Raw genomic sequence first — 19,830 nt, 5'->3', positions numbered from 1 at the left:
AGCGATATTATACCTGAGGTCTGTGTATGGGGTGATGCTGAGCGATATTATACCTGAGGTCTCTGCATGGGGCCATGCTGAGCGATATTATACCTGAGGTCTGTGTATAGGGCGATACTGAGCGATATTATACCTGAGGTCTGTGTATGGGGCGATGCTGAGCGATATTATACCTGAGGTCTCTGTATGGGGCGATGCTGAGCGATATTATACCTGAGGTCTGTGTATGGGGCGATGCTGAGCGATATTATACCTGAGGTCGGTGTATGGGGCGATGCTGAGCGATATTATACCTGAGGTCTGTGTATGGGGCGATGCTGAGCGATATTATACCTGAGGTCTGTGTATGGGGCAATGCTGAGCGATATTATACCTGAGGTCTGTGTATGGGGCGATGCTGAGCGATATTATACCTGAGGTCTGTGTATAGGGCGATGCTGAGCGATATTATACCTGAGGTCTGTGTATGGGGCGATGCTGAGCGATATTATACCTGAGGTCTGTGTATGGGGCGATGCTGAGCGATATTATACCTGAGGTCTGTGTATGGGGCGATGCTGAGCGATATTATACCTGAGGTCTGTGTATGGGGCGATGCTGAGCGATATTATACCTGAGGTCTGTGTATGGGGTGATGCTGAGCGATATTATACCTGAGGTCTCTGTATGGGGCGATGCTGAGCGATATTATACCTGAGGTCTGTGTATAGGGCGATACTGAGCGATATTATACCTGAGGTCTGTGTATGGGGCGATGCTGAGCGATATTATACCTGAGGTCTGTGTATAGGGCGATACTGAGCGATATTATACCTGAGGTCTGTGTATGGGGTGATGCTGAGCGATATTATACCTGAGGTCTGTGTATGAAGCCATGCTGAGCGATATTATACCTGAGGTCTGTGTATGGGGCGATGCTGAGCGATATTATACCTGAGGTCTGTGTATGGGGCGATGCTGAGCGATATTATACCTGAGGTCTGTGTATGGGGTGATGCTCAGCCATATTATGGTGCAGTTTGGGAAGGGGAGGTGGGGAGTTTAGCTGGCAGTGTGTAGGGCTGGCTCATATTCCACAAGGTGGCTGCTATGGCTTCGATATGCTGAAGCTATGTACACACATGCGAGAATTGTCGCCCATAAGAGATCGAGAAACGATCCCTCGGGCAATAATTCGGGGAATGATGTTGTACAGACATGCCTCTAGCCTTGAGGCCAGCAATGTGCTCTGTTGCTATGGAGGAGGGCAGAGGGGACGACAATCGGCGTATGACGGAGGCGCTTTAATTAGTGGGTGGGGCTAGTAAAAAGCATTGTGAATGGTTGTGCTTGGGCATCGGGGATCGTTAAAAATCCTACCGGACGGAACTGTACTCTTGCCCGAGCAATAGCGATCTGCGGCCTCTGCACACACATAATGATCGTCAGTTGAAACTGAAACAGCGGATAACGACAGACGCATGTGTGTCCCCATTCAACTCTATCCCCGTCTGTTCTCTCCTAAATGCCAGCAGGAGCTGCTTCAGGGTTGGCAGGCACTAGGCCCGGCGGCAGGGCCGGGCCGAGGCAGAGGCTGAAGAGGCTCCAGCCTCAGGGCGCAGTGTAGGAGGGGGTGCACAATTCATTCAGCTGTCATTCCCAATTGTGTTTGAAGCACAAAGAAATAACAAAAGGGCATACATAGCAGTGACTGCAAGCCAGATAACTAGAGATTAAGGTGTTGGGGACGCTGGGGGCCCTGGGGCGCCTCTTAGTCTAATAGCAATTAGTGTGTGATGGCTGGGGTGGGAGGGATGCAGGGGCGCACTTTGCTGTCTCTGCCTTGGGAGCTGAAGGACCTTGTCCCGGCTCTACCCGGCGGTGCGCGTCATTGACTTGTGCGCAATGATGTGTGCTGCCAGGCCTAACGCTTATGCACTGCTGCTGACCCAGATCAGCTTTTGCTGGCTCCTAGGAGAGAGCAGAGGGGGATGGAAGTGAATGTGGAGGGGGGGGGGGGGGGGGCAGTGGGCATGAGGACTACTCACTGTACCTGCTTCAATTCTGATTGGCCAATTTTACTACTTCCATGCAGTATGAGGTTTGAGGCTTAAGTGCCTCTTTAAAGGACTTACGACGAGGCGAAATTAAGAAAAAAAGTTAATCACCTGCCTCATCTTTTAAGGCATGGAGGACGCTGTCCGCACCCTCTGTGCCGATCTGCCGGGTCCCCCCGCTCATTAGCCCCCCGGGCCGGCTGCCGACCCCACGGCCCGGGTCGGGCTCTCCTGCCTCTCGTAAAATGGCCGCTTGCTCTGGCCGCGGCTGCATAGCGTGGATCGGGGGGGATGGCCCTAGAGCTGCGCAGCCGCACTCGCGGCTATGCGGACTGCGCAGCCGCAGCCAGAGCAAGCGGCCATTTTACGAGAGGCAGGAGAGCTCGACCCGGGCCGTGGGGTCGGCAGCCGGCCCGGGGGGCTAATGAGCGGGGGGACCCGGCGGATCGGCACAGAGGGCGCGGACGGCGTCCTCCGTGCCTTAAAAGATGAGGCAGGTGATTAACTTTTTTTCTTAACTTCGCCTCGTAAGTCCTTTAAAGCAGATCTGAGATGAAAAACTAACTATAACAAGTAACTTGTCTATATATCTTATCTAAAGTTTAGATAGTTTACACAGCATATCTAGCTGCAAACAGCTTCAAACGTTTATGATTATTTATTCCTGTGATACAATGAGGGCAGCCATGTTCTGTTTGTCACATTGTCACAGGCTAAGGGCTGGAGATGCTATCAGCTTGCCTGTGTGTAAATGTAGTCCCCTCTCCTCCTCCATCCTCCCCTCTACCTCTGAAATCAATGTCTAGTAACAACCTCCTCCTCCTCCTGCCCAGACTGAGCTCCCATAAGCCCTTGCTACAGTGCCAAGGCACAATAGGAGCTGTGGGCGAGGCCTGTTTAGTTTTAGGGAATTTAGAGTATTAAAACAAAACAAAAAAAGTATTTGGCTTGAGGAATGCCCCATAAACTATATGAAAGGAACACAATTATGCAATGAGTAAAAGTTTATCTCGGATCCACGTTAAGTTTTGGGTAGGTTGGAAAATGAGAAGCGCCTTTAAAGACCCTTGATGTGACAGAAAATGAGAGAATGTATCTAGGATCCCGCAACTGAAAATTTAAAATGCAAATAAACTTTTTTATTGTTGATTGTGTCCTCACTTTTATAACAGTCCGGTATAACAGGGAGGTAGAGTGTGTAATATGTAGCTGCTGTAGCCCCCTTCTGGTTACTTATATTTTATTTAGTGACTTCAGATCCAGATAGACATCTGCTGATGGTTGTGTAGCCTTAGGGCTTCTTTCCATTGAAGCGCAGAGCCCAGTGGCTACACGTCACACTCGGCGGATGAGCGGGGCTTGCGACGGGCTAAAGCACCCCGAAATGCAGCAAACCATGAGCGATTCAGCGCTGAATCACCGTGCATGAATGGTAATGGCAGACAGTGCAGTCTATGCACTGTCTGCTGTCCCTGCGATTGCATTTCCATAAGTGTACATAAAAGTGCACTATATGGAAACGAGCCCTTATTTTGTATTTAGTGCCAGTAGAGAGGGTTAGCACACAGCTGACTTCCATGCATCCAGATTTGCTTGCCAATGCTGTCCCTTTCTTCTGTATCAATACAAATGTCTCTCAATTTCTGTTTTTGCCTAGAAAAAGTGTGATCACCTGACCAGTCTCCTCTTCTTCCCCCTACCCTAGACCGCTCCGCAATGTTCATCCCACTGGCATTCTGGGACATACAAATCTGCCATGGCACTCTATGGGGCTCTACATCATTACCTTTGGATGCAGCCCCTGGCTCACCAGAAACAAGATACACTGAGGACAACATTATCTCTGAGAAAAAAAAGGTATGAAAGACCATCTTTGAGTAAAACAAAGCAGAAAAAAATGAATACCTTAAGGCCCCTGTCCCCCCCCCCCCCCCCCCGCCCACACCGCACAGGTTTACTGGGAGATATCCAGATAGCAACTATCCGGGCATCTCCCGGACCTGGATTTGAGCAGCACTGTTCACATGCACACATCTAAATTCAGAATTGCAGCCTATTGAAATCAATAGGCTACTTCACAATTTGTGTGCATGAAGAAAAACAGAAGCACTGCTTTTCTTCTTTCTCTGCCTGAAAGAGGTAATATTGTATTATGCAACTAAAGGTGCCCATACATCAGGCTATTTGGCGGTCCATTGACCAACCAATTCGATTATTATCGAATTGGTTGAAAATCAGTGCCGTCAAGTGCAGACCCAATCGATGATACAACCCATTTAAGACCGAAAGTTGGTTGCTCGGGTGTGCGGCGGTATGGCGGCCGATTTTGAAATGAGCACGAAACCCCCGCCGCTGCCGCCTTATTGTATAAATGTGCCCACCTGTGTGTGCATTTATACATTACCTGTCCTGTAGCAGCCTCCTCACGGTGTCTGTAACCTCCGGGTAGCCTCCGTACACGCCACCAGCGCACAGCGTGTAACGCCAGACACTATGCGCCAGTGGCGTGTACAGAGAGCCGCTCGGACGTTACGGACACCGCGCAGAGGCTGCTAGAGGACAGGTAATTCATAAATGCACACACTGGGGGGGCACATTTATACATTAGGAGGGCAGCAGCGGGGCGGACGCGGTGGGCACAGCCGATTCCCTTAAGATTTCATGCTTAAATCGGACGGGAATTGGCCTGCAGTATATGGGCAGCTTTGGTTAACAGACAAATTTATCTAATCAGAGTCGATTAGAGTTCAATTTGTCTCTTTGTCGAATCTGCCCATGATCTCCTGATGTATGGGCACCTTAACAGTTTTTCTCCAGTCAGGACCCAGTGAGACTACTGATAAGGAATTACAGCCATAAACTACTTTACTCTAGGAAGCCCAGTTCTCTGCCAGGAGAGGATAGAAATAAAAAAAGGTCAATATTTCATAGTGGCTCAACAGAGTACTAGTGGCTGGATAGTGTACTGGTTAAGGGCACTGCCTTTGACATGGGAGACCAGGGTTTGAATCCTGGCTAGGGTCAGTACCTATTCAGTAAGGATTTCAAGGCAAGACTCCCTAACACTGCAGGGTGGCCTCTTGAATGCGTCCCAGTGGTTGCAGCTCTTGAGCGCTTTGAGTCTGAAAGGAGAAAAGCGCTATATAAATGTTCGGATTATTATTATTATATATTTCAGCACTCTAAGGCAGGGGTCCCCAACCACCGGGCCGCGGCCCACTGCCGGTCCGTTGGCAGTTTCCAGCTGGGCCGCGGCGGGTCTGTCATCTTGCCCCTGGTCCCCCCCCCCCGCGCCCGCCACTTCTGTTACTTTATGTGCGGGCGGCCGCTTCCGGATTCCCCCAGGATGCATATCGCCGCTACAGGAAGCCGCTGCCCCGCCTCCTTCCCTCCTTACAGCAGACGCAAGACGCGCTGCTGTTATAGGAGGAGATAGTACTGCATGCATGAAGGAGAGCGGCGCCTGGGGGAATCCGGAAGCGGCCGCCCGCCCGCTCATAAGGTAACAGAAGCGGCGGCCGCGTGGGCACCACCTACCTATACTGGGCACTTTACTAGCCATGCTGGGCACTATACTAGCCATGCTGGGCACTATACTAGCCATGCTGGGACACTATACTAGCCATGCTGGGACACTATACTAGCCATGCTGGGACACTATACTAGCCATGCTGGGCACTATACTAGCCATGCTGGGCACTATACTAGCCATGCTGGGGCACTATACTAGCCATACTGGGGTAACCATACTAGCCATGCTGGGCACTTTACTAGCCATACTGGGGCACTATACTAGCTATACTGGGGTAACTATACTAGCCTAGCCATGCTGGGCACTTTACTAGCCATACTGGGGCACTATACTGGGCACTTTACTAGCTATACTGGGGCACTACCTACCCATACTGGACACTATATTAGCTATACTGGGCGCTATACTAGGGCACTACCGACCCATACTGGGACTATACTAGGTATACTGGTCACAATACTAGCTATACTGGGGCACTATACTAGCTACACTGGGGTAACTATACTAGCCATACTGGGGCAACTAAACTCCCTATACTGAGGCAACTATGCTAGCTATGCCGCCGCACCCCAGCCCCTCCCCCCGTAACCCGCTGCGCACGACACTGTCCACTAGGTCGCGCGCGCAGTAACCCGCCCCCACCATATTTATAAATATGGCAGCCTCCATGTGCTGCTTTTATCATAATTTAGGCTTCGTCTTTTAATGGCGCCCAAATTACTGACTGAGCGCTGCTATAGCCGTAATTCACATGGCACCTATTGCAGCACCCAAATCTCCAGCGATGTTCTTGCCCGATTACCCCTGAGACTGATCCCCGTCCGTCCAGGAAACTGCATACTGCATTAGAGGACCCTTTGTTTCTCATAAATCTACCCCCTTCGGGTCCCGAACCAGCTGCAGAGCGAACTCACCTGTCCGGCGACATGCTCCTCCATCAGTCCATGCGCTGCTGTCTTCCTCTCTGCAGGGGCGCCTCTGCACCGTGACCTGGCGGTATGTTGTTATGTAATAATATGCCATGAAGAGGCAGCTAGAGGAAAGACGGGAGCACACATACTGACGGAGGAGCGAGCCGGCCGGACAGGGGAGTTCACTTTGCAGCTGAACACTCTGCAGAGTACAAGAAAGTTGGGGAGACCTGGGGGTGTGGCAGCGGGCTCAGGGGCCCTTAGCTTTACCCTATGATAATGCCGGCTCTGGGTTTGTGAGGCTGAACCTGAATTTTGCAGAAGCTAAACAGATATGGGAGCTGCAGAGTTACACCGCCGACAGATAACGCATCTTAATTGTACAGTTGTTCTGCACTCTCTATTAGTCGCTGTGCATTTTCCTGCACATTTGTATGTATTGGGCCATAATGCATAAAAAGTATATGCAGCAGTGCGTTGTGAAAAGCTTTTATTTAAAGGGATGCTGAGCAGTCGTAAAAAATTAAATTAATACTCACCTGGGGCTTCCTCCAGCCCACCATAGGCTGCAAGGTCCCCCGGTGTCCTACTGGCTCCTCTCCCAGCCCTGCTGGTGGCTCTGTTAATGGCGACTTTTGGGCTGAAAGTTGTCCGTATACTTCCAGGAAGACCATGCTCTGCGTCCTCATGCCAGCCGCTACGCATCATCACGCTGGCCGGAGTGACAGTCCTGCGTCAGACTGTAACATTGGCCGTCATGCTGACACAGAACGTGGACTTACTGGAAGTATATGGACAACTTTCAGCCCAAAAGTCACTGTTAACGGAGCCACCAGCAGGACTGGGAAAACAGTTCAGCTGAGGATGGGAGTGGCTACCAAAAACCAGGCCTGCTGCAATGCATAGATGCTGCCAGGTACACACTTTCATGAAGTCAAGAGGACCCTGGGGGACCTCGCAGCCTACAGTGGGCTGGAGGAAGCCCCAGGTAAGTACCAATTTCATTTTTAATTCAGGGTCCATTTAAAACACATAGATGCAGGGCTGGTTTACACTGAATCAGCTGCTTTCAGCTATATCGCAATGTACAATTAATGCTCAGTGCAGGTAAAGGAATTTTCCATGTTTCCCTAAAGCCCGGTACACACTTTCAATCTTGATTGGCCAATCACTGACCAATTTTATCATCTCCATGTAGTATGAGTTTCAACAGATATTGAAAACTACGAACAGATTGGGTCGGTAATCTCTCATTACTACACCCATTTGGTAAAATTGGTCAGTGATTGGCCAATCATAATTGAAAGTGTGTATCTGGCAGTTTACATCTATGTTTTTGGTAGCCACTCCCATCCTTAGCTGAACTGTTTTCAGCTAAGGATGCCAGCAAAATGTTGCACGCAGTGCACTTTTGCGATATACGCACATCACAGGCACTGCAAGGATTTACCGCAGTGCTTTGCTGAATACTGGCTATCAGCAAAGAGCAGAAAAACTACTTATTAAAGCACCCCAAGTGTGAACTGGCCCTTAAGAGAACTTTATTGGTGATTACAAATTGTTGCAACCTGCAGAGTAGAACTAAGGGGCATATTTAAAATGATTTAAATATACCATCAAATTCTAATAATGGCCTCCTCCTCCCCATAGCCATACCAATCCTCACCAAAAAGGTACAAAGCAAAGAAATGCAAACAAAACAAAAAAAGACGCAGGCCAACAATTGTAATTCTGGAAAATACCAATTGCACTAGCAAAAACACGGCAATGCAATTTACATGTTCATTGCCGTGCTGTTGCTATTGGAAAAATGTAAATGATACAATTTTTAAATCGAAACATGCTTAATAAAAAAGGGCGCTAATTAGTTAATCTCCATCTAAGATAGTTTATTATATTCTTTTTTTAAAAGAGTCCTTTGGCTAATCCAGTTGGCTAAAACTAAATCACATTTTGGCCAATAGGATTGTAAGCCGGCCCACCATGGTAAGGTAGACTCTATTAGGTCGGGTAATGGAATGGGAGTGAGAGAGGAATAGGGGATAGCGTTTTGGAGAGGGAAGATGGGGATAGGTGGTCTTAAGGGGTACCACTCTTACACCATCAAGTGCAAAGTTGGGGAACACAACGACCACTTTATAGATGATTGGGATCCAGCTGGTCCCCCTTAGGCCGGGTTCAACACTGGGATTGCAAAAGGCAAATCGCAATCACCTATGGAGTGTAATTGCATTTCTACCAAGCAATTGTGGTTCCATGTTACAGTGATTGCGTTTTTCTGTCTCATTCCAGAGAATGAGAATGGCTTCTAACTGCCAGCAAAATGTTGCACGCAGTGAACTTTTGCGATATACGCACATCACAGGCACTGCAAGGATTTACCGCAGTGCTTTGCTGAATAACGGCTATCAGCAAAGAGCAGAAAAACTACCTATTAAAGCACCCCAAGTGTGAACTGGCCCTTAAGAGAACTTTATTGGTGATTGCAAATTGTTGCAACCTGCAATGTAGAACTCAGGGGCGTATTTAAAATGATTTAAATATACCCCCAAATTCTAATAATGGCCTCATCCTCCCAATAGCCATACCAATCCTCACCAAAAAGGTACAAAGCATAGAAATGCAAACAAAACAAAAAAAGATGCAGGCCAACAATTGTAATTCTGGAAAATACCAATTGCACTAGCAAAAACCCGGCAATGCAATTCACATGTTCATCGCCGTGCTGTTGCTATTGGAAAAATGTAAACGATACAATTTTTAAATCGAAACATGCTTAATAAAAAAGGGCGCGAATTAGTTAATCTCCATCTAAGATAGTTTATTATATTCTTTTTTTAACAGAGTCTTTTGGCTAATCCAGTTGGCTAAAACTAAATCACATTTTGGCCAATAGGATTGTAAGCCGGCCCACCATGGTAAGGTAGACTCTATTAGGGCGGGTTAGGTGATGGGAGTGAGAGAGGAATAGGGGATAGCGTTTTGGAGAAGGAAGATGGGGATAGGTGGTCTTAAGGGGTACCACTCTTACACCATTAAGTGCAAAGTCGGGGAACACAACGACCACCTGATAAATAATTGGGATCCAGCTGGTCCCCCTTAGGCCGGGTTCAACACTGGGATCACAAAAGGCAAATCGCAATCACCTATGGAGTGTAATTGCATTTCTACCAAGCAATTGTGGCTCCATGTTGCAGTGATTGCGTTTTTCGGTCTCATTCCAGAGAATGAGAATGGCGTTCTAACTGCCAGCAAAATGTTGCACGCAGTGCACTTTTGCGAAATACGCACATCACAGGCACTGCAAGGATTTACCGCAGTGCTTTGCTGAATACCGGCTATCAGCAAAGAGCAGAAAAACTACTTATTAAAGCACCCCAAGTGTGAACTGGCCCTTAAGAGTAGGGCGGGTTAGGTGATGGGAGTGAGAGAGGAATAGAGTATAGCGTTTTGGAGAGGGAAGAGGGGGATAGGTGGTCTTAAAGGGTTCCACTCTTACACCATCAAGTGTAAAGTCGGGGAACACAACGACCACCTGATAAATAATTGGGATCCAGCTGGTCCCCCTTAGGCCGGGTTCAATACTGGGATTGCAAAAGGCAAATCGCAATCACCTATGGAGTGTAATTGCATTTCTACCAAGCAATTGTGGCTCCATGTTACAGTGATTGCGTTTTTCTGTCTCATTCCAGAGAATGAGAATGGCTTCTAACTGCCAGCAAAATGTTGCACGCAGTGCACTTTTGCGATATACGCACATCACAGGCACTGCAAGGATTTACCGCAGTGCTTTGCTGAATACCGGCTATCAGCAAAGAGCAGAAAAACTACTTATAAAAGCACCCCAAGTGTAAACTGGCCCTTAAGAGAACTTTATTGGTGATTACAAATTGTTGCAACCTGCAGAGTAGAACTCAGGGGCATATTTAAAATGATTTAAATATACCCCCAAATTCTAATAATGGCCTCCTCCTCCCCATAGCCATACCAATCCTCACCAAAAAGGGTCAAAGCATAGAAACGCAAACAAAACAAAAAAAGATGCAGGCCAACAATTGTAATTCTGGAAAATACCAATTGCACTAGCAAAAACCCGGCAATGCAATTCACATGTTCATCGCCGTGCTGTTGCTATTGGCAAAATGGGAACGATACAATTTTTAAATCGAAACGTGCTTAATAAAAAAGGGCCCTAATTACTTAATCTCCATCTAAGATAGTTTATTATATTCTTTTTTTAACAGAGTCCTTTGGCTAATCCAGTTGGCTAAAACTAAATCACATTTTGGCCAATAGGATTGTAAGCCGGCCCACCATGGTAAGGTAGACTCTATTAGGGCGAGTTAGGGAATAGGAGTGAGAGAGGAATAGGGGATAGCGTTTTGGAGAAGGAAGATGGGGATAGGTGGTCTTAAGGGGTACCACTCTTACACCATCAAGAGCAAAGTCGGGGAACACAGCGACCACCTGATAAATAATTGGGATCCAGCTGGTCCACCTTAGGCCGGGTTCAACACTGGGATCGCAAAAGGCAAATTGCAATCGCCTATGGAGTGTAATTGCATATCTACCAAGCAATTGTGGCTCCATGTTACAGTGATTGCGTTTTTCAGTCTCATTCCAGAGAATGAGAATGGCTTCTAACTGCCAGCAAAATGTTGCACGCAGTGCACTTTTGCGATATACGCACATCACAGGCACTGCAAGGATTTACCGCAGTGCTTTGCTGAATACCGGCTATCAGCAAAGAGCAGAAAAACTACTTATTAAAGCACCCCATGTGTAAACTGGCCCTTAAGAGAACTTTATTGGTGATTACAAATTGTTGCAACCTGCAGAGTAGAACTCAGGGGCATATTTAAAATGATTTAAATATACCCCCAAATTCTAATAATGGCCTCCTCCTCCCCATAGCCATACCAATCCTCACCAAAAAGGGTCAAAGCATAGAAACGCAAACAAAACAAAAAAAGATGCAGGCCAACAATTGTAATTCTGGAAAATACCAATTGCACTAGCAAAAACCCGGCAATGCAATTCACATGTTCATCGCCGTGCTGTTGCTATTGGCAAAATGGGAACGATACAATTTTTAAATCGAAACGTGCTTAATAAAAAGGGCCCTAATTACTTAATCTCCATCTAAGATAGTTTATTATATTCTTTTTTTTAACAGAGTCCTTTGGCTAATCCAGTTGGCTAAAACTAAATCACATTTTGGCCAATAGGATTGTAAGCCGGCCCACCATGGTAAGGTAGACTCTATTAGGGCGGGTTAGGGAATAGGAGTGAGAGAGGAATAGGGGATAGCGTTTTGGAGAGGGAAGAGGGGGATAGGTGGTCTTAAAGGGTTCCACTCTTACACCATCAAGTGCAAAGTCGGGGAACACAACCACCACCTGATAAATAATTGGGATCCAGCTGGTCCCCCTGAGGCCGGGTTCAATACTGGGATTGCAAAAGGCAAATCGCAATCACCTATGGAGTGTAATTGCATTTCTACCAAGCAATTGTGGCTCCATGTTACAGTGATTGCGTTTTTCTGTCTCATTCCAGAGAATGAGAATGGCTTCTAACTGCCAGCAAAATGTTGCACGCAGTGCACTTTTGCGATATACGCACATCACAGGCACTGCAAGGATTTACCGCAGTGCTTTGCTGAATACCGGCTATCAGCAAAGAGCAGAAAAACTACTTATAAAAGCACCCCAAGTGTGAACTGGCCCTTAAGAGAACTTTATTGGTGATTACAAATTGTTGCAACCTGCAATGTAGAACTCAGGGGCGTATTTAAAATGATTTAAATATACCCCCAAATTCTAATAATGGCCTCCTCCTCCCCATAGCCATACCAATCCTCACCAAAAAGGTACAAAGCAAAGAAATGCAAACAAAACAAAAAAAGACGCAGGCCAACAATTGTAATTCTGGAAAATACCAATTGCACTAGCAAAAACACGGCAATGCAATTTACATGTTCATTGCCGTGCTGTTGCTATTGGAAAAATGTAAATGATACAATTTTTAAATCGAAACATGCTTAATAAAAAAGGGCGCTAATTAGTTAATCTCCATCTAAGATAGTTTATTATATTCTTTTTTTAAAAGAGTCCTTTGGCTAATCCAGTTGGCTAAAACTAAATCACATTTTGGCCAATAGGATTGTAAGCCGGCCCACCATGGTAAGGTAGACTCTATTAGGTCGGGTAATGGAATGGGAGTGAGAGAGGAATAGGGGATAGCGTTTTGGAGAGGGAAGATGGGGATAGGTGGTCTTAAGGGGTACCACTCTTACACCATCAAGTGCAAAGTTGGGGAACACAACGACCACTTTATAGATGATTGGGATCCAGCTGGTCCCCCTTAGGCCGGGTTCAACACTGGGATTGCAAAAGGCAAATCGCAATCACCTATGGAGTGTAATTGCATTTCTACCAAGCAATTGTGGTTCCATGTTACAGTGATTGCGTTTTTCTGTCTCATTCCAGAGAATGAGAATGGCTTCTAACTGCCAGCAAAATGTTGCACGCAGTGAACTTTTGCGATATACGCACATCACAGGCACTGCAAGGATTTACCGCAGTGCTTTGCTGAATAACGGCTATCAGCAAAGAGCAGAAAAACTACCTATTAAAGCACCCCAAGTGTGAACTGGCCCTTAAGAGAACTTTATTGGTGATTGCAAATTGTTGCAACCTGCAATGTAGAACTCAGGGGCGTATTTAAAATGATTTAAATATACCCCCAAATTCTAATAATGGCCTCATCCTCCCAATAGCCATACCAATCCTCACCAAAAAGGTACAAAGCATAGAAATGCAAACAAAACAAAAAAAGATGCAGGCCAACAATTGTAATTCTGGAAAATACCAATTGCACTAGCAAAAACCCGGCAATGCAATTCACATGTTCATCGCCGTGCTGTTGCTATTGGAAAAATGTAAACGATACAATTTTTAAATCGAAACATGCTTAATAAAAAAGGGCGCGAATTAGTTAATCTCCATCTAAGATAGTTTATTATATTCTTTTTTTAACAGAGTCTTTTGGCTAATCCAGTTGGCTAAAACTAAATCACATTTTGGCCAATAGGATTGTAAGCCGGCCCACCATGGTAAGGTAGACTCTATTAGGGCGGGTTAGGTGATGGGAGTGAGAGAGGAATAGGGGATAGCGTTTTGGAGAAGGAAGATGGGGATAGGTGGTCTTAAGGGGTACCACTCTTACACCATTAAGTGCAAAGTCGGGGAACACAACGACCACCTGATAAATAATTGGGATCCAGCTGGTCCCCCTTAGGCCGGGTTCAACACTGGGATCACAAAAGGCAAATCGCAATCACCTATGGAGTGTAATTGCATTTCTACCAAGCAATTGTGGCTCCATGTTGCAGTGATTGCGTTTTTCGGTCTCATTCCAGAGAATGAGAATGGCGTTCTAACTGCCAGCAAAATGTTGCACGCAGTGCACTTTTGCGAAATACGCACATCACAGGCACTGCAAGGATTTACCGCAGTGCTTTGCTGAATACCGGCTATCAGCAAAGAGCAGAAAAACTACTTATTAAAGCACCCCAAGTGTGAACTGGCCCTTAAGAGTAGGGCGGGTTAGGTGATGGGAGTGAGAGAGGAATAGAGTATAGCGTTTTGGAGAGGGAAGAGGGGGATAGGTGGTCTTAAAGGGTTCCACTCTTACACCATCAAGTGTAAAGTCGGGGAACACAACGACCACCTGATAAATAATTGGGATCCAGCTGGTCCCCCTTAGGCCGGGTTCAATACTGGGATTGCAAAAGGCAAATCGCAATCACCTATGGAGTGTAATTGCATTTCTACCAAGCAATTGTGGCTCCATGTTACAGTGATTGCGTTTTTCTGTCTCATTCCAGAGAATGAGAATGGCTTCTAACTGCCAGCAAAATGTTGCACGCAGTGCACTTTTGCGATATACGCACATCACAGGCACTGCAAGGATTTACCGCAGTGCTTTGCTGAATACCGGCTATCAGCAAAGAGCAGAAAAACTACTTATAAAAGCACCCCAAGTGTAAACTGGCCCTTAAGAGAACTTTATTGGTGATTACAAATTGTTGCAACCTGCAGAGTAGAACTCAGGGGCATATTTAAAATGATTTAAATATACCCCCAAATTCTAATAATGGCCTCCTCCTCCCCATAGCCATACCAATCCTCACCAAAAAGGGTCAAAGCATAGAAACGCAAACAAAACAAAAAAAGATGCAGGCCAACAATTGTAATTCTGGAAAATACCAATTGCACTAGCAAAAACCCGGCAATGCAATTCACATGTTCATCGCCGTGCTGTTGCTATTGGCAAAATGGGAACGATACAATTTTTAAATCGAAACGTGCTTAATAAAAAAGGGCCCTAATTACTTAATCTCCATCTAAGATAGTTTATTATATTCTTTTTTTAACAGAGTCCTTTGGCTAATCCAGTTGGCTAAAACTAAATCACATTTTGGCCAATAGGATTGTAAGCCGGCCCACCATGGTAAGGTAGACTCTATTAGGGCGAGTTAGGGAATAGGAGTGAGAGAGGAATAGGGGATAGCGTTTTGGAGAAGGAAGATGGGGATAGGTGGTCTTAAGGGGTACCACTCTTACACCATCAAGAGCAAAGTCGGGGAACACAGCGACCACCTGATAAATAATTGGGATCCAGCTGGTCCACCTTAGGCCGGGTTCAACACTGGGATCGCAAAAGGCAAATTGCAATCGCCTATGGAGTGTAATTGCATATCTACCAAGCAATTGTGGCTCCATGTTACAGTGATTGCGTTTTTCAGTCTCATTCCAGAGAATGAGAATGGCTTCTAACTGCCAGCAAAATGTTGCACGCAGTGCACTTTTGCGATATACGCACATCACAGGCACTGCAAGGATTTACCGCAGTGCTTTGCTGAATACCGGCTATCAGCAAAGAGCAGAAAAACTACTTATTAAAGCACCCCATGTGTAAACTGGCCCTTAAGAGAACTTTATTGGTGATTACAAATTGTTGCAACCTGCAGAGTAGAACTCAGGGGCATATTTAAAATGATTTAAATATACCCCCAAATTCTAATAATGGCCTCCTCCTCCCCATAGCCATACCAATCCTCACCAAAAAGGGTCAAAGCATAGAAACGCAAACAAAACAAAAAAAGATGCAGGCCAACAATTGTAATTCTGGAAAATACCAATTGCACTAGCAAAAACCCGGCAATGCAATTCACATGTTCATCGCCGTGCTGTTGCTATTGGCAAAATGGGAACGATACAATTTTTAAATCGAAACGTGCTTAATAAAAAGGGCCCTAATTACTTAATCTCCATCTAAGATAGTTTATTATATTCTTTTTTTTAACAGAGTCCTTTGGCTAATCCAGTTGGCTAAAACTAAATCACATTTTGGCCAATAGGATTGTAAGCCGGCCCACCATGGTAAGGTAGACTCTATTAGGGCGGGTTAGGGAATAGGAGTGAGAGAGGAATAGGGGATAGCGTTTTGGAGAGGGAAGAGGGGGATAGGTGGTCTTAAAGGGTTCCACTCTTACACCATCAAGTGCAAAGTCGGGGAACACAACCACCACCTGATAAATAATTGGGATCCAGCTGGTCCCCCTGAGGCCGGGTTCAATACTGGGATTGCAAAAGGCAAATCGCAATCACCTATGGAGTGTAATTGCATTTCTACCAAGCAATTGTGGCTCCATGTTACAGTGATTGCGTTTTTCTGTCTCATTCCAGAGAATGAGAATGGCTTCTAACTGCCAGCAAAATGTTGCACGCAGTGCACTTTTGCGATATACGCACATCACAGGCACTGCAAGGATTTACCGCAGTGCTTTGCTGAATACCGGCTATCAGCAAAGAGCAGAAAAACTACTTATAAAAGCACCCCAAGTGTGAACTGGCCCTTAAGAGAACTTTATTGGTGATTACAAATTGTTGCAACCTGCAATGTAGAACTCAGGGGCGTATTTAAAATGATTTAAATATACCCCCAAATTCTAATAATGGCCTCCTCCTCCCCATAGCCATACCAATCCTCACCAAAAAGGTACAAAGCATAGAACTGCAAACAAAACAAAAAAAGATGCAGGCCAACAATTGTAATTCTGGAAAATACCAATTGCACTAGCAAAAACCCGGCAATGCAATTCACATGTTCATCGCCGTGCTGTTGCTATTGGAAAAATGGGAACGATACAATTTTTAAATCGAAACATGCTTAATAAAAAAGGGCGCTAATTAGTTAATCTCCATCTAAGATAGTTTATTATATTCTTTTTTTAACAGAGTCCTTTGGCTAATCCAGTTGGCTAAAACTAAATCACATTTTGGCCAATAGGATTGCAAGCAGGCCCACCATGGTAAGGTAGACTCTATTAGGGCGGGTTAGGTGATGGGAGTGAGAGAGGAATAGAGTATAGCGTTTTGGAGAGGGAAGAGAGGGATAGGTGGTCTTAAAGGGTTCCACTCTTACACCATCAAGTGCACAGTCGGGGAACACAACGACCACCTGATAAATAATTGGGATCCAGCTGGTCCCCCTTAGGCCGGGTTCAATACTGGGATTGCAAAAGGCAAATCGCAATCACCTATGGAGTGTAATTGCATTTCTACCAAGCAATTGTGGCTCCATGTTACAGTGATTGCGTTTTTCTGTCTCATTCCAGAGAATGAGAATGGCTTCTAACTGCCAGCAAAATGTTGCACGCAGTGCACTTTTGCGATATACGCACATCACAGGCACTGCAAGGATTTACCGCAGTGCTTTGCTGAATACCGGCTATCAGCAAAGAGCAGAAAAACTACTTATTAAAGCACCCCAAGTGTAAACTGGCCCTCAAGAGAACTTTATTGGTGATAACAAATTGTTGCAACCTGCAGAGTAGAACTCTAGGGCATATTTAAAATGATTTAAATATACCCCCAAATTCTAATAATGGCCTCCTCCTCCCCATAGCCATACCAATCCTCACCAAAAAGGGTCAAAGCATAGAAACGCAAACAAAACTAAAAAAAGATGCAGGCCAACAATTGTAATTCTGGAAAATACCAATTGCACTAGCAAAAACCCGGCAATGCAATTCACATGTTCATCGCCGTGCTGTTGCTATTGGCAAAATGGGAACGATACAATTTTTAAATCGAAACGTGCTTAATAAAAAAGGGCCCTAATTAATTAATCTCCATCTAAGATAGTTTATTATATTCTTTTTTTAACAGAGTCCTTTGGCTAATCCAGTTGGCTAAAACTAAATCACATTTTGGCCAATAGGATTGTAAGCCGGCCCACCATGGTAAGGTAGACTCTATTAGGGCGGGTTAGGGAATAGGAGTGAGAGAGGAATAGGGGATAGCGTTTTGGAGAAGGAAGATGGGGATAGGTGGTCTTAAGGGGTACCACTCTTACACCATCAAGTGCAAAGTCGGGGAACACAGCGACCACCTGATAATTGGGATCCAGCTGGTCCCCCTTAGGCCGGGTTCAACACTGGGATCGCAAAAGGCAAATTGCAATCGCCTATGGAGTGTAATTGCATATCTACCAAGCAATTGTGGCTCCATGTTACAGTGATTGCGTTTTTCAGTCTCATTCCAGAGAATGAGAATGGCGTTCTAACTGCCAGCAAAATGTTACACGCAGTGCACTTTTGCGATATACGCACATCACAGGCACTGCAAGGATTTACCGCAGTGCTTTGCTGAATACCGGCTATCAGCAAAGAGCAGAAAAACTACTTATAAAAGCACCCCAAGTGTGAACTGGCCCTGAAGAGAACTTTATTGGTGATTACAAATTGTTGCAACCTGCAATGTAGAACTCAGGGGCGTATTTTAAATGATTTAAATATACCCCCAAATTCTAATAATGGCCTCCTCCTCCCCATAGCCATACCAATCCTCACCAAAAAGGTACAAAGCATAGAACTGCAAACAAAACAAAAAAAGATGCAGGCCAACAATTGTAATTCTGGAAAATACCAATTGCACTAGCAAAAACCCGGCAATGCAATTCACATGTTCATCGCCGTGCTGTTGCTATTGGAAAAATGTAAACGATACAATTTTTAAATCGAAACATGCTTAATAAAAAAGGGCGCTAATTAGTTAATCTCCATCTAAGATAGTTTATTATATTCTTTTTTTAACAGAGTCCTTTGGCTAATCCAGTTGGCTAAAACTAAATCACATTTTGGCCAATAGGATTGTAAGCCGGCCCACCATGGTAAGGTAGACTCTATTAGGGCGGGTTAGGTGATGGGAGTGAAAGAGGAATAGAGTATAGCGTTTTGGAGAGGGAAGAGGGGGATAGGTGGTCTTAAAGGGTTCCACTCTTACACCATCAAGTGCAAAGTCGGGGAACACAACGACCACCTGATAAATAATTGGGATCCAGCTGGTCCCCCTTAGGCCGGGTTCAATACTGGGATTGCAAAAGGCAAATCGCAATCACCTATGGAGTGTAATTGCATTTCTACCAAGCAATTGTGGCTCCATGTTACAGTGATTGCGTTTTTCTGTCTCATTCCAGAGAATGAGAATGGCTTCTAACTGCCAGCAAAATGTTGCACGCAGTGCACTTTTGCGATATACGCACATCACAGGCACTGCAAGGATTTACCGCAGTGCTTTGCTGAATACCGGCTATCAGCAAAGAGCAGAAAAACTACTTATTAAAGCACCCCAAGTGTAAACTGGCCCTTAAGAGAACTTTATTGGTGATTACAAATTGTTGCAACCTGCAGAGTAGAACTCAGGGGCATATTTAAAATGATTTAAATATACCCCCAAATTCTAATAATGGCCTCCTCCTCCCCATAGCCATACCAATCCTCACCAAAAAGAGTCAAAGCATAGAAACGCAAACAAAACAAAAAAAGATGCAGGCCAACAATTGTAATTCTGGAAAATACCAATTGCACTAGCAAAAACCCAGCAATGCAATTCACGTGTTCATCGCCGTGCTGTTGCTATTGGCAAAATGGGAACGATACAATTTTTAAATCGAAACGTGCTTAATAAAAAAGGGCCCTAATTACTTAATTTCCATCTAAGATAGTTTATTATATTCTTTTTTTAACAGAGTCCTTTGGCTAATCCAGTTGGCTAAAACTAAATCACATTTTGGCCAATAGGATTGTAAGCCGGCCCACCATGGTAAGGTAGACTCTATTAGGGCGGGTTCGGGAATAGGAGTGAGAGAGGAATAGGGGATAGCGTTTTGGAGAAGGAAGATGGGGATAGGTGGTCTTAAGGGGTACCACTCTTACACCATGAAGTGCAAAGTCGGGGAACACAGCGACCACCTGATAAATAATTGGGATCCAGCTGGTCCC

The 19,830-nt window shown here is 45.4% G+C and overlaps 1 long non-coding RNA gene across 1 annotated transcript in view; it reads left to right on the top strand.

Annotated features, from left to right (window-relative positions):
• The first annotated feature begins 3,717 nt into the window (after nucleotides 1-3,717).
• Nucleotides 3,718-19,830, top strand: part of LOC137531626 (uncharacterized) — a 448,676-nt gene continuing 432,563 nt past the window's right edge. The window contains exon 1 of the long non-coding RNA XR_011023686.1: nucleotides 3,718-3,893. This is a non-coding gene — a long non-coding RNA (uncharacterized lncRNA). The remainder of the gene's footprint in view (nucleotides 3,894-19,830) is intronic.

Source organism: Hyperolius riggenbachi, chromosome 9, assembly GCF_040937935.1.
Source record: "Hyperolius riggenbachi isolate aHypRig1 chromosome 9, aHypRig1.pri, whole genome shotgun sequence".
NCBI lineage: Eukaryota > Metazoa > Chordata > Amphibia > Anura > Hyperoliidae > Hyperolius > Hyperolius riggenbachi.
This window is presented reverse-complemented; position numbering and strand designations above follow the sequence as displayed.